Raw genomic sequence first — 16,157 nt, 5'->3', positions numbered from 1 at the left:
AAGAAAGCAAAGAAAGACTGCTGAGCCTAACCAAACTGAAGGAAGCCCCACCACAATGGCCAGCTATAAACTCAGCGTTAGCTATCAGCAACGCTCCCGATGACCACCAGAGAAAGGACATTTCCCAGAAGCCTGCAGGAGCTGTACCTCCTATTTCATTTCCTGCCTACATTCTACTGTTTCATCTTCCTGAGACTCATTTGTACTTTGCTTTGTATCTGAGGGATTTCCAAGTATGCTTCCTCAGCCCACCTGTAAGAGTGTCACCTAGGGTAACAGGTAAAATGCAGAGCCTAAGGCCCCCTCCATGTACCTCCAGAGTCAGATTATATGAAAGTATATAGCCTTGAAATCCGAACTTTTGAAAACAAGATGCTCAGCATGTGTGGATGATAAAATATATTCTCCTTAAGTTATTCTTCTGGTAAGACATAAATAGCTCTTTAATTTATTTTGGCTGTTAAACTTTTTTCTTATTACAAGAGCACATGAGTCATGAGAAGGGTGACTGCTATATGAGTTATAGGAGCATATGTATATCCCAAGGATGCTGTTCCCAGGAGATGGTTTACTCCTGCTGGGCACATGGGGTCCAAGCACCAGTCAAAGAGCTTATATGACAGAAGAGATAAGGAACACAAGGAATTCCTAGAGAGACTGATAGAAAGCCATTTACCAGCCATAGCACAGAGAAAGAAGAGAGGGAAATCAAAGTGGGGAGGAAATAACAATTTATTCCTTATGAAGTGGCTAATATGATTGGCTTTTAGGGATGTGTGTGTTATGGAAAGGAACAGCTGGAGAGGCTTTTGATCTCAGCAGCCTGACTAGAGAATCACAACAGTGGGTGGAGGCAGCTCTCAGATCTTGGGCTCTGGGCACCGCGCCTGGCTCTTTGAAGTGCCTCCCTTTCCACCTTTCCTGCTAATAGACAGGGAAGAAGGAGGCCCTGTCCCCAGGGCCGGTTGGGTAGGCCTTGAAGTTCCCCCAGTCTCTGGAAATGAACAGAGATGACCCCGGGCAAAGTTGCAAAGGAATTCAGGCTGCATTTCAGTGTCTCTCCATCACTCCTTGGCTCCATCTCCATCCTGGGCCAATGGCAGTTATGTTTTCCTGCTCCTCCTAGTTACAGAAGGCTTTTCCAGGGAACCCTCATCAGCTCAGATCATACTCCATGCATGGCTTTCCTCCTCTATCAAAAACCCATTCTTTGGGGTATTGGTGTTAAATGAATTCATTCTTTTGGGACATTGGTGTTAAATGAATTCATCCTGGGCTCCAATAACTTGCAATAATAATACCTAACACTATCAAGGGTCTTTATGTCCTAGGTCCTATTTTAAGGACTTTATATCTATTGCATTGTCTGATATTCATAATAACCCCATTACAGGGTTAGCAATCTTACTTGCTCAAATCACTTAATGGAGCAACTGACTCTGCTAAGGATAAGGTTCATTTAGCAGCCAAGGGAATTATAATGGTAATTCTCCAAAAACACCAGACTGGCTTTCTCTGAGATCTCAGATTTCTTCCTGAAACTTCCTGAAGGTGTCCTTGTTTGTGTGCTCACTCAGATATAAAAAGAATAGAATTTAAAAAAAAAACATTATATTCATCTCTATTGAAAACTTTGATGAATCAAAAATCATAACAAAAAACACAAAACAAAAACAGTTGAGAGTTCAAAATTATTTCTATAGAGTACAACACAATTTCCCTAGCTCAGGTTGGCCTCTTTTATCCCAAGATCTTTCAGAACAAGAAAAAACATACTAACAATAATATTTATTTTTGTCGTGCCAGACAGTATCAGAACTGAGGTATACAGTGGATGACCAAGACAGACACAATGTTTGCCCTCAAAAAAACTTATAATTTACATAAAAGAGATTTGAGAGTATTTGATACAGCCTCTTGCTATTTTTAAATTGAGGTGTAATTCACATATAATATTATATTGGTTTCAGGTATACAACAGGACTCCATATTTGTATATATTGTCAAGTTATTACCACAATAAATTTATTTAACGTCACCATACAGTTACAAAATATTTTTCTTATGATAAAAAGTTTTAAGATCTACTTTCTTAGCAACTTTTAAGTATTACTATATTGAATTTTTTTTCACAATCATCACTGTTTTATTTTCAGATCAAGCATCCAAATTTATATGATCCTTTCAGCAAAATACAATGCCAAGCACTATCATGGATCAGATAGTTCACCCAAAGTCTTATTTTCTGTTCTCAAACCCTCAATGATAGCTGTAGAAAACAAAAGCAGCTGAAATGTGAACTAATCCCCACAAAAATCAAGAATTAAAAAAATACACAACATTGGTAAAAAGTAATTACACAAAGAATGATAAATTGGTCTTACAAGGTTTATTAGTGTATACTTTCAAAAATAAATTTATACCTAATGAACTTAAAATAAGTTAATATTAATATTCTAGATTATTAGATACATGAGCTGTTACTATACTTAAATATCAGAAGGGGAATTAGAAATGATATTTAACAAAGGGAAACTGCCATTTTCACTATAAAAGCAATATATCAATAAAAACACAAGGATTACCTTTACTATCTAAACTGTGAGAGGTAAAGTGAACATCGAACTTTTTACTAACAGACGAGCCAAAATCTCATGGGATTTTCCAGTGTTTCATTCAACGCTAATGAAAGATTTAAGTTCCTCTCTCTGTCTCCTTTTTTTTTTTTGGTCTTTTTAGGACCGCACTTGAAGCATATGGAAGTTCCAGGCTCGGGGTGGAATCAGGCCTGTAGCCACTGGCCTGCACCACAGACACAGCAATGCCAGATTGAGCCGTGTCTGCAACCCACACCACAGCTCAATGCAACGCTGGATCCTTAACCCACTGAGGTAGGCCAGGGATTGAAACTGCTTCTGCTGAGCCACAACGGGAAGTCCATAAATATCTTTTTCTTTTATTTTTGCCTTTTTGCCTTTTTGCCTTTTCTAGGGCCACTCCCACATATGGAGCATATGGGCATATGGAGGTTCCCAGGCCAGGGGTCCAACTGGAGCTGTAGCCACCAGCCTACACCAGAGCCACAGCAACGCAGGATCCGAGCCGCATCTGCAACCTACACCACAGCTCACAGCAACGCCGGATCCCAACCCACTGAGCAAGGCCAGGGATTGAACCCGCAACCTCATGGTTCCTAGTTGGATTTGTTAACCACTGAGCCACGACGGGAACTCCCATAAATTTCTTTTTTAAAACGGGGAGAAACAAAAATTAAAGTATTTTCTGGCTATTTGTGATGAATCATTCATGTTTAATGTATTAGCTACATGATTTTTCCCTATTAAAAATTATTTGTGGAATTCTTTGTGTACATCCAGAATATGTTTCTTATGGTAAATTTCTTTTTCTGGGTCAAAGAATATGCCAAATATAAGAGTTTTCAGTAAGTATTGCCAAATTATTTTAAAATATGCAGAGCCAACTTGTATTTCCACCAGGAAGATATCAGAGTGGACCATTTTACCAGTATTCTCTCCAACACTAGTATTCTTGATGGATCAAGAATGTCTATTCTCCCTATTTCTTTCAATATGTTATTGAAAGTCCTAATATTATAATAAGTCAAAGAAAAAATGGCATTCATTGTAAAAAAAGAAGTGAAACTACTTTTATTCTCAGATTATGTGATTATACATGTAGAAAACCCTAAGGAACCTGGAACCTGTGACTTTAGTAAGGTCACAGGCTACAGGGTAAACTTTTTAAAATCTATCATTTTTCTGTACACTAGCAATGATAAATTGGAAATAAAAATTTAAAAATATATTTTGCAATACCATAAAAAAACAGAATTAATCAAACAAAATATGTACAAAACTCCCACCGAACACTATAAAACACTTCAGAGAGAAATTAAAGATCTAAATCAAGGAAGAAGTATACCATGTGCACGGATTAGAAAAAGATTTTCAAAATATTTATTTTCTTAAATTGATCTACAAACCCAGTGATATCCCAATTATAATCCTAGCAAAAATTTTTGAAAGTATTAGTAGTCTGGTTCTAAAATATATATAGAAAAGCAGATGATGTGGAATGACGACACAATCTTGTAAAAGAAGTGAGTTGGAGAACTAACATTACCAAATTTCAATTTTAGGATTCCAGGATAGTGTTGTGTACTATCATGTAAGTTGACAGGGCTCTATCATTATCCTTGTGACTCCTCATTTTAGGGGACTTTCAAATGCCAGTATCTGCATCCTTAGAATTATTTATAATAGGCTGGAGCTAAACGAGTTAGCATCCTTGAGGGCAGCCCTCTACCAATGAAGTTGGTATATAAATATTCTAACTTCCTTGCTTTTTGAGTGGGATAAGGTTTTCCAGAATTTTCCTTATCAGAGTCAGCACCCATGATGGAGCATTATAACCAGGTGATCAATTCACCTTTTATTGGATCTTCTACTTTCCTGTAACTTTTTCCATCCCATTGCTGGCATGTCCTGAACCATTTAAATAAACTCCTTTTCTTAGGGTCTGTTTTTAGAGAAATCCAAACTAATGTAGATTCCATATGAATTTGAATAGAGAAGGTTCTGTTCTAGAGAAGAGAATTGTTTATGAAAATGTTTGAAGTTATTTTGTCTAATGCTATTATTAAAATGTTATGTTCTATTTAAAAGGCAGCTATATCCTTTATAATATTTAGAGTATATCAAAGATTATATCAAGGTATTACAAGCAAGTGCTTATCCATCAATCTAAGGGCACATAAAAAAATCAAATTTTATTTACTCAGAACAAATATTTATTCAGTTCATGCTATGTGTCAGGCATTGTTCTGGGGGTCCATCAATGAACAAATTAGATAAAAATCCCTGCCTTCAGATAATTAATATTTGGAAGGTAGGGGCAGACAACAACAAAAATTAATAAGGAAAATATATAATATGGTCGATGGTGAACAACGCCAAAGAAGAAAGAGGCAGAGAAGTGGTATAGGAAGCCTCAGAATAGGAGCTGTGTCCTCTTCAGGGACAATGTGGAAAAGGCAAAGCAGGAGGTTGGGCAGGATAAGGATCTCATGGAGGCAAGTGAATGAGCTCTCCAAGCTGTCTGAAGAGGGTGTTCTAGGAAGAGAACAGAATGTGCAAATACGCTGATCTGAGAATGTACAAGATTGTGAACACAGAGAGATAGGTGGAAGAAGTAAATGTGGAGCAGATAAAGGAGCACAGTCTAAGCCACTGCAAGGACTTCTGTGTCAAATTGTTTATTTTGTGGATTATCTTATTCAAGTAAGTCCTCTGAATGCTTGCTTATGTACTTACTTGTTTTGTACGTGGGTTTCATCTCCTTAGTCTGTTTGAGCTGGCCAAGGTTGAAAGGGTTGTGCCAAAATGTTCTTCTGTTATGGTATTGTTGAATTTTCCTTTATGTCTAATAGTTTTTGCTTTATATATTACAATGCCATTTCATTAAGCATTTAAAAGTAAAATGAGGAGTTCCCACTGTGGCTCAGTGCTTAACGAACACGACTAGGATCCATGAGGACGCAGGTTCGATCCCTGGCCTCGCTCAGGGGGTTAAGGATCTGGTGTTCCATAATCTGTGGTGTAGGTCATAGACTTGACTCTGATCCCGCATTGCTGGGGCTGTGGTAGGCTGGCAGCTGCAGCTCCAATTGAACCCCTAGCCTGGGAACCTCCATATGCCGTGGGTGTGGCTCTAAAAAGATAACTAACTAACTAAATAAATAAATAAAAGTAAAATGAATATTATGCATTTATTGTGAATTATACCCTTCAATAATTAAAAGTAAATCATTTTGCCCAATACAATATCTAAATTCTATTTTTTCTGATACTGTCACTCCTGTTTTTCTTTTTCATTTGCATCTGATTTACCTGAATATCTGCACTCATTCTTATTTTTACTTTTTCTTTATTGTCTTTTTAGGGCCACACTCATGGCATATGCACTCATTCTTAATTGTTTGTTTATTTCAGTTGTTTAGTATATTATCGTGTATTGATAATGTTTGCTAATTTTTTCTTTTCTCATCTTTTAGTGGTTTTCTGAAGATTTCTTTATGTTCCCTTTAATTTGGAATCTATGCATCCTATCATCTTGCAGTAACGATTACCCTAATTAAAAAATTTTCAAACATTTTGCCTCACCTGTATTTCCCTATCAAGAGAAGAGGATATCATCTATGCAGAAGAGAATATTTGCCTGTTTTTACTTTTTCACTGTGCTCATCACAAGCCACATTTATATGCTTACCACTGGAGGCTGCAATTCACACACATGCCCATGTGTGAGCACAAGCACGTGTGCACACGTGCACCCCCCCACACACACACTCTCATATATTTGCTATTTTATGCAGCTAGAGTTGCACACATCCACCTAGTCCTTTGCTTTGATAACAATGAGTCTTTGATCTCAGACCAGATAATCATAGAGGAGTTATCTGCTCTAAAGACCAAAAGTCAGCAAAAACACTCTTAAATACCCAGTTCTTTGGTTGACACTTTATTTTTATTTTTATTTTTTGTCTTTTTCTAGGGCTGCACCCATGGCATATGGAGGTTCCCAGGCTAGGGGTCTAATTGAAGCTGTAGCCGCTGTCCTATGCCAGAGCCACAGTAATGCCAGATCCGAGCCAAGTCTGTGACCTACACCACAGCTCCTGGCAATGCTGGATCCTTAACCCCCTGAGCAGGGCCAGGGATCGAACCCTCAACCTAATGGTTCCTAATCAGATTCATTAACCACTGAGCCATGATGGGAACTCCTTGTTGACACTTTAAACTCATTCTTCCCTGCCCTACTTGCCACAAGATTGTAACAGTAGCAACAGAAAGAGTTGGACAGTTTAAAGGAAATTGTAGGCAATAGAATATTCCATTTTTATTAAAACTCTTTATCATACTTATCTTGTTGAATATGTGGATTGTTTTGACTTGCCTTTATGAATCCATATTCTTAATTGGACCTCTAGCTCACTGTGCTAGTTTATGAAAAGCCCACTCCCAATACCAGCCATGGTGACCTTGTACTGAGAGTCAGAGTCCTTTCTGGTAATCATGTGAGTTGAGGACATGGCCTGAGGCAGGACAGCAATGAAACTTGAGATGTTTGGGTGACAGGCAATCCACTCACTGGTAGCTTTCTCAAAAAGATTGGAGGTTCCTAGCTTTCTCTACACCAAGCTTCATGCCTATTTATATTATTTAATCTTTATAAAACCCCTATGTCATAGATATTAGCATCTTCATTTTACATATAAGGCAATGAGTCTCAAAGATGCCTAATTCAAGTCAACTACAGGCAGATCCAGGATTCAAACCTATGTATGTCTGGCTTCGAAACTTGCACTTTTGGGTTCTCATTGTGGCTCAGCAAGTTAAGAACACAACATAGTGTCCAGGATAATGTGGGTTTGATCCCTGGCCTCGATCAGCAGGTCAAGGGTCCAGAGTTGCCACAAGCTGAGGTGTAGATTGCACATGTGGCTCAGATCTTGTGCTGCTATGGCTGTGGTGTAGGCCTGCAGCTGCAGCTCAGATTCAACCCCTAGCGTGGGAACCTCCATATGCTGCAGGTGTGTCCCTAAAAAGAAAAGAAAAAAAAAAACAACTTGCACTCTTCCCTAATGATGCTTTTAAGAACAGAGAAAAATGATAATGGAGACTATCACCATGAAGCAGGTACAGTCATTCTGTTTTTAAGCTTTCATGAATTCGATTTACTTTATTTACCCCACTATTGTCCTTCACCCCCATTCGAGAAAAGAAGCCCCCTGGATTTGAAATTGGAAGATCTACATCTATAATTTATAAGCTCTGTGATTTTGAGCAAATTACCAAGAGTTCCCTTTTCTTTGTCTGGGAAATGCAAATTTGGCCCAACCAGTTATTTTCCAACCATGCTCTGTTGACCTCTAGAGGTTGGAGTTGCAGGTGAGGGACAGGTCACATGCCCTACTTTGAAATCTTGTTGTTCTTTGATTTGTTAAAGCCTCTGTCCATAAGTTTCATTTGGAAATGCAAGCTTCCCAGAGTTCCCATTGTGGCTCAGTGGAAACGAATTTGACTACCTTCCATGAGGATATGGGTTCAATCCCTGGCCTTGCTCAGTGGGTTAAGGATCCAGCATTGCCATGAGCTGTGGTGTAGGTTGCAGACATGACTCAAATCCTGTGTTGCTGAGACTCTGGCATAGGTCGGAGACTACAGCTTCAATTCACCCCCTACCCTGGGAACCTCCATACGCCTTGGGTGCAGCCCTAAAAAGACAAAACAAAAAAACAAACCCTGAAAATACACGTTTCCCTTCTACTGCATACTTGGGGATAAGTGGGTGCTTGAGGGGCTCTATAAGAGGTAACAAGGACATACAGGCTGCTGTAGATCCAAGACAACACCAGCTCTAGCTCCTACTCCACTGTTCAGTCCTGACTGCAAGGCAGCTGATGATGGGGAAAGAGGACAAATGAAGGGAAAATTTATTTATAGGAACTGGGAAGAATGAGCGATGAAATGGGTCCTGAGTAGCAGTGCCAGGAACAGCGCTGGCAATCACCCATCAAGTCTAAACTGACTAAAATAATCTAAGTTTTTATCTATATTAATGGGAAAATACTGGAGAAGCAGCAACAGGCAAGGGAACTGTTTTAGAAGTAGAATGGGTAATAGGAATACCAAAAGCATACCTTCAGGTCAACAACAGAGACAGGGCTTATGTGTGCCTCATAATCCAAAAATAATGGGAAAAATGCTAGGGTAGTTGTCCTAACTGTTTAAAAAGCATTTCATGAAATATGAAAATTTAAAAGCATCCTGTTTATACTTTTTTGTTTTTTATATAGAAAATCATAATTTTCTGCTTAGACAGACAATAAACACAAGGAAGACTCTCAGCTCCTTCTAGTAAGAGACTCCCCTACCTTTAGGGTAGTTATGTGCATGAAGCATATATTTCTCCATCTTATGCCAATGAGGAAGAGTATCAGAAACAGGCTGGATTGTCCTGTAGCCATCAGACAATATGTCAGGGAATAGCAAGAATAAGGCCAGGTTTTCTGTTGTGGCTGGAATAGAGGAGAGACTACCTAAGATGGGGTAGAAAATGTACTCAGGAGGAGAGAACTGGGACCACCATAGCTTGTGTGCCAATCCACACCAAGCGCCCACTCCAACCCCTCTTGCTCCAGCACTGCTCTTCTCCTGGGTGAAGGTGAGAGTAAGGGTGATGGGAGGAGGGAGACACACACTCAGAAATGAACGAGCTCAGACCTGATCCTCAGGGCTGTCACTACTACACCTTGGGACCCACCCTCACCCCAATAGAGCAGAGAGAAGGCCTGGCTCACATCTGGCTTTGGCTCAAGCTCCCCCATCTCCAGCCCTACCTCCCCCTAAGGAGATAACTATCAGCATGCCCTGGCGACAGGCGACAGATGTGACTTGAGTTCACATCAGATCCAGCTCTCCCATCAGGCCACTGGGCACCTGTAGACTGTATAGGGAAACTCCCACACAAGGATACACCTTCAAGACCAGGTAGGTAACTATTTCAGATAATCCCTTTACAGAGAAAGTGTAGCAAAATTAGAAGTCAGAGGAATTTGTTTCAAATGAAAGAACAAGAGAAAAATCCTGAGAAAACAACTAATGAAACAGAAACAATTTATCAGATAAAGAGTTAAAAGCATGAGAGATAAGAAAGCCAACTGAATTAGGGAAAAGTATCACATGAACCATGAACACATAAGCATTTTAGCAAGGAACTAGAAAATATTAAAAAAAGAACCAATCAGAACTGAAGAAACAGTAACTGAAATGAAAACACTCTAGAAGGTGTTAACAGCAGACTAAGTAATATAGAAGACTGCATAAGTGATCTGGAAGATAGAACAATATAAATCACCCAATTAGAACAGAAAAAGAAAAAAATCAAATGGGGATAGTTTAAAGGACCTCTGAGACAACACTGAGCATACCAACATTCACATTATAGGGGTCTAAGAAGGAGAAGAGCAAATTTGGCAGGGCTACAGCACAGCCCATAAAAGTCCCCAATAAATATTTGTTAAATAAATTAATAAATGAATATAAGAATGAATGGATGGATTGGTACATTTCTTGACTGGACTTCCAGAAGAATATGCTAATTAAATTTCCTTTAAAAATTATCAAAGAGGATGATAGTAGAGGAAAATGGGTACAAACACATTAGCAGTCAAGAAGGTCAGTCAACACTAACTTATCATGAGTCTTAGGCCACCACTACAAAAAGCACAAGAGGACTTCATATGAGGTCTAGTCCAGCTTGTCATGGAAAGGGACTACACACACAGAGAATCAGAATCAAACTGAGAGGTTTCAGATCCACTGTCCCTTTTTTTTTTTTTTTGGTCTTTTTAGGGCCACGCCTGTGGCATACAGAGGTTCCCAGGCTAGGGATTGAATGGGAGCTGGAGTCTCCGGCCTACACCACAGCCACAGCAATGCCAGATCCGAGCCACATCTGCAACCTATACCACAGCTCACGGGAATGCTGGATCCTTAACCCACTGAGCGAGGCCAGAGATCAAACCTGCATCCTCACGGATGCTAGTCGGATTCGTTTCCTGGGAGCCACAATGGGAACTCCTCCTGCCCCTTTTGTCCATCATTTTTCCTCCCTCTCTCTCCATGTTTTTATAAAGAGAGTTTCACTTTAAAAAGCTGAACTAATTAATGATAAGAAGCAGTTAAGTACAGGTGGACAGAGATCTGGTCCTTCTAGCTCTTTGTCAGGGTTCAATCAGAAACAAAAAAAACCCCATAAACTTCCAATTAGAAGTTTATGTTGTAAGTTTCATTGAAATAACAAAAGTCTTGCTGTAAGTATCATTGAAATAAAAGAAATATAAAACTTAGGGAAAATTATGAAATGGTTTTATACATATGTAAGAAGCTGCAAGATATATCTACAGGAGGATAGAAGGAGAAAGGATAAAAGGAGAAACAAGACAGAGAAATGAACTGTTTGACTTTGGATTTATCAGCACAAAGGAAGAGACCATTTGGAGAGTGATGGCTGGAGACCCCAGGGGATCCCTTCTATATTTAGCCCTTTGGATCCCCAGGCGTTGAGATAAGGATGACCTTTAGAGCAGTTGATGGAGGACAAATTCAAGCCATATAGTTGAAGCAAGGAAATGGAGGGAGATTTTATTTCCTGTCTCTCATGGTTTAGATTTATTTGTGTTTCTATCATGTGGACCAATTTTATCCATGTCTGACTTGTATCTTCACTCCTGTCACTCACCAAATAACAAAGGGCCTTCTTAAGCAGCCAGCACAGGCTCAGCCATGATTCTCACTCCTTCCTGACAGAGGACTGGTTTCAGGGGCATGGAACCAGTGCCATTTCAAAGAGAAGTCTGCTCAGAGGGACCCCACCCTTGGAAATTAATGCTCTGTATTCACTATCCTGAAATTCTTTTTTTATTATTATTATTTTTTTATTTTTTTTGTCTTTTTGCTATTTCTTGGGCTGCTTCTGCGGCATATAGAGATTCCCAGGCTAGGGGTCTAATCGGAGCTGTAGCCACCGGCCTACGCCAGAGCCACAGCAACACGGGATCCGAGCCGCGTCTGCAACCTACACCACAGCTCATGGCAACACCAGATCCTTAACCCACTGAGCAAGGGCAGGGACCGAACCCGCAACCTCATGGTTCCTAGTCGGATTCGTTAACCCCTGCGCCACGACGGGAACTCCACTATCCTGAAATTCTTAATAATTTCATCTTTGAATGTGAGGTTTATAAGTCAATCTGGCAGGACAAGGAATCGCATCATGGGAACTTGGAACAGTGGAGCATGTGGGCTCTTCTAGCCCCCTCCCTAATTTCAGAGTAATGGCTTCAAGCAACATTAATTCTCTGCCAAGGAACTGAACCTGGGCAGCCTAGCTGGAAACCAGGAATCCTAGCCACTAGACTAACTAGAGGCTAAAAGCCCTGATTCTTGCCCCTGTTGAAAGCAAGAATGTATCAAGGAGGCAAAGACCCTAAAAACATGTATAAAATTTATTGTAAGAAACACAGTACCAAGAGTTCCCATCATGGCTCATCAGAAACTAATCTGACTAGTATCCATGAGGACATGGGTTCAATCCCTGGCCTCACTCAGTGGGTTAACGATCTGGCATTGCCAGGAGTTATGGTGTAGATCGAAGATGCAGCTCAGATCTGGTGTTGCTGTGGCTGTGGTGTAGGCTAGCAACTCCAGCTCAGATTTGACTCCTAGCCTGGGAACCTCTATATGCCACAGGTGTGGCCCTAAAAAGACAAAAAGAAAAAGAAAAAAAGAAACACAGTACCACATGTAATAAAGCGCACAGAGAATCAGTCTCTTTATCTAAGATAGAAGCAAAGCAATAATACACACCCAAAGGAGTGAGGGTGTGGGTGTCCCCCTGAAGAAGGATCATGCCAGAGATGTGATTTAAATCATGTATGTAGGACAGTTCTTCCGGGTCATTGTTTTCCTTTGGCCAATTATCTTATTTTATCTTTCAAACCCGGCCAGATGCAGCCCCCCCACCCCCCGCCATCTGCTTATGTATTTTTGTCCAAGATGATTCCAAAGCAAGGCATGGTGGGAAGGTTATATAGACTTATTATGGTCTGGCATCCCTTCCCTTTCTAACCCAGAGGGGTTTCTCTGCACATGTGTAGTTGGGGTCTCCCTGACCCCAAGGATGAAAAACATGTGAGCTTAGTCCTTCTTCTGATCCTGTCATTAATTACCATTGTTCAACAAGTTCACAGAAAATAAGTACCAATTGTTTGTCTTGTTCCTGTTGTTATTTCTATCTTGAAATACAGATAGGTGACTGGTTGTAAATGTCTATACTGACTAGAGCACACCTCTCTCCTGCCTCAAGAATTGTAAACAAGAGGCTACTTGTAAATGTCTATCCTGGAGCCCATGTATCTCCTGCTTCATCCCTAACTTCCAAGGGCAGATTCTCAGTTGCCAGTGCTTCTGCCCCTTGTCCTCTGCCTGGCCACCCCCCATAACCATGTCCAGAAACCACTGCTGACCTCTGTCTTTGATGGGCGATTTCCAGTGCAGGTACAGAGAGGATCAGGGCTGAGCATGCGGGGCTGAGCATCTCTAGGTGGGGCATGACAGTGATTATCCCACTCTGGGCTGGCTGTCACATGGTGCCTTAAGCAGAAAATTGGGCGGAAGGTAGCTTTTCTTCTACCCCTAACCCACATATCAGCACTTTCTGAGGCTGAGGATGCAATTCCTTGTGGGTTGTTCCTTTGTTTTGCCTCAGCTAGAGCACAATACATCAATCTAGCAAATGGCCAATGGAAGAAGCTGTTGGGTTAGTGGGTGGAGACTTGGGTGCCTGTAAAGGTCTGCCCTCATCCAGCTAGCTCGTCTTGCCCTAGGATGTGTGACCTTAAGTATCAAATCAAAACCACTTGACTGGTTGAGCTAGAGATCTTTGAAGAAAGGTTATATTTTTGTACCTTCACCGGTACATTTTTATCTGCTTTTTGAGCAAAAGACACCTCATTTTCATTATACCCTAGGCAGGGTAAGTTACATAGCCAGCTCTGCCTGCAAAATGTGTGGAATTTATGGGAAGAAAAAACACGATCTTTCCTTTTTTGGGGGAAATACCATTTCCTTTCTGTCCCTAAGACTGTCCTGTGAGCCTACTTTCCTAGAATGTTCCCTGGAATGACAATTGGTTAGGACATGGAGGTTTATTCTCCCTTTCACTCTTCTCCATCCTTAGAGTGTATTTAAATTTGGTGATAAAATTTGACATACTCATTAGCATGTATTTGGTTTTCACACTAAAATTGTCATTTGAAATTGTACAACACTGAAGGTCATCTCCCAAAACTTCTCTTCCCTCCCACCATCAATTTTATAAGGCATTAAAATTTTCCCTAAGGTGGCCAAAAAACTTTCAAATATCAAATAAGTAAGTCCTGGAGATGTAACAGATGACATCATGACTATAGTTTGTGATACTGTATCATTTGTTTGAAAATTTCTGAGAGATCTTAAACATTCTCCTCACAAGAAAAAAGTTAACTTTGGTAATGAATGCTTATTAGAATTCTTATGGTGATTATTTCACAATATATACATATATCAAATCATTACTTTGTACAAGTGAAATTAGTATAATGTTATATGTCAACCATATCTCCATTAAAAAAGAAAAAGAAAAAAGAAATTCTACTACCACTTGTTTCCAGAAGGGTGAAAGAATGGCATATTTTTTCCTTCTCATGTGCCCATAATTATCTGCCTCTCCTGGTAAGATCTGTGTCCTGTCTTAAAGAGTTTCTTGAATCTTACCTCGGACTCTATTTTCAGCCTTGCAACATGGGAACCAGAAAGCCTGTGTGGACAGTGGTAGGTTGTGAAGCTTTTTAGGAGACTCTGATAACTGAAACAGGTGCAGGAACACAGCAGTGTCTACAATTCAGCATAGGCTTGACTGCCCTCTGCCCAAATAATTGGACATTTCTGCAAAGAAAAAAAATTAAATATCCAATCAGCCAAAGCCGTTGTTTTAGGGTATGATGAAAACCATCACTGAACTAGCAGGTCCTGGTCCCACTCCCAGACCAGTGATGAGATAATTAACTTCCCTGGTCTTAAAAGCTGTGGTAATAAAGAATGTAATCTCATAAAGTGATTTAAATATTACAATGGACGTTCTCTTGTTTTTATTTGCCTGACATTTATCCCTTGTGCTATAATTATCCTTTGAAGAATGTAGCTCCCACAATTCCCCAGACTACATTTCACTTTTTTATGTGCTTCTCCACATGCCCTGTTGTGCAACTCTTTCTGGAGGACTGACCTTGGTGCTTGGAGTCAATCAGCATACACTCTGCCTTTTACACCCAAATGGAGAAAAGTGTTTAGGGATTCCCAAGCCCCCTCTCCAGAGAAAGCCCATAACCAATGGCAGTAGGCCTAGGACTAGGAAAGCCTGTTGTGTTCACCCTGAGACCCCATTACCCCCTGGAGTTCCCCTGCAGGATCAGGCTGAAGCCATCCTGGACTTACTTTTCTTGGGTATCCATTCCTGGGCTCCCTCTTCACATCCTCATAGTTTCCCCCAGGAGCACTGAAATCATTGTGGGTTCACACATCCTCATCTCAGAGTGTGCTTCTCGGAAATCTAAACTAAGAGAAGAACCACCTCTCCATGACTATAAGAAGTGGATGCAACTCTCAGGGAGGTGCTCTGAAACCCACAGGTTAAGGGAAGCTTGTGACCCAAAGTACCAATCAGAGCCTCTCACCTGGGAAACTGCCTCTTGATCAGATGACTCAGAACAAGAAGCTGGCAATCTAAACACACTAGTCATTTATTCTTAGTACCAGGTCGCCAAATCATGCTGATTCCTATCCCCTCATGGGCTCCATTTTTCCTCACTTTTTTCATTACTGTGGCTTGGCCTGTATTACTAGAATAAAGCATTTTTTGTATTACATTATCAAGAGTTTCTTATGACTGGGAACCACTGTAGCCCAGTGGGCTAAGGATCCATCATTGCCACAGCTGAGGTATAGGTCAAGCTGCAGCTTGGACTGGATCTCTGGCTCAGGAATTTCCACATGCCTCCAGTGCAACAACAACAACAACAAAAAAAAAAAAAGGAAAGAAAAAAAAAAGAGTTGCTTGAGATTAAATAACCCTAACTGACATATAAATGAAATAAAATAACAAAAAACTGCTTTGTCAACTGTGAGTACTCCTCCAAAGTCATCTATCATCTTTGCATAAGCAGACCCGCCTAGTGCTATTTTACTGTTCATTGTACTGCTTATTTGACACTACCAAAAAACATCTATGTTTGACTTGACTTTTCCTTGCTTTTACTGGTATATTTCACAGTTTCAGTGGCTGACAACAGAACTTTCTAAAACTACCGAAGACAACAGCACATACTCAATCAGCATTTTTATTTATTGATGTCAGTATTAGCATCTTCTAGAGACAGAATCAGGTAATTCCAGACATCTGCGCTTTCTATCTGTGAATTCATCAATCTTTTCCATAGTTTCCAGGAGCACATTTGTTCTTAGAGCAGTGATGAC

General features: G+C 40.2%; 1 long non-coding RNA gene across 1 annotated transcript; it reads right to left on the bottom strand.

Annotated features, from left to right (window-relative positions):
• LOC106509773 lies at positions 14,375–15,503 on the bottom strand. The gene is made up of 3 exons (XR_002342987.1): positions 15,359–15,503; positions 15,120–15,234; positions 14,375–14,570 (listed from the first exon to the last, which is right to left on the bottom strand). It is a non-coding gene; the product is annotated as an uncharacterized LOC106509773 (long non-coding RNA).

Source organism: Sus scrofa, chromosome 3, assembly GCF_000003025.6.
Source record: "Sus scrofa isolate TJ Tabasco breed Duroc chromosome 3, Sscrofa11.1, whole genome shotgun sequence".
Lineage (NCBI taxonomy): Eukaryota > Metazoa > Chordata > Mammalia > Artiodactyla > Suidae > Sus > Sus scrofa.
Note: the sequence above shows the minus strand (reverse complement) of the source record. Positions and strands in the feature narration are given on the sequence as shown.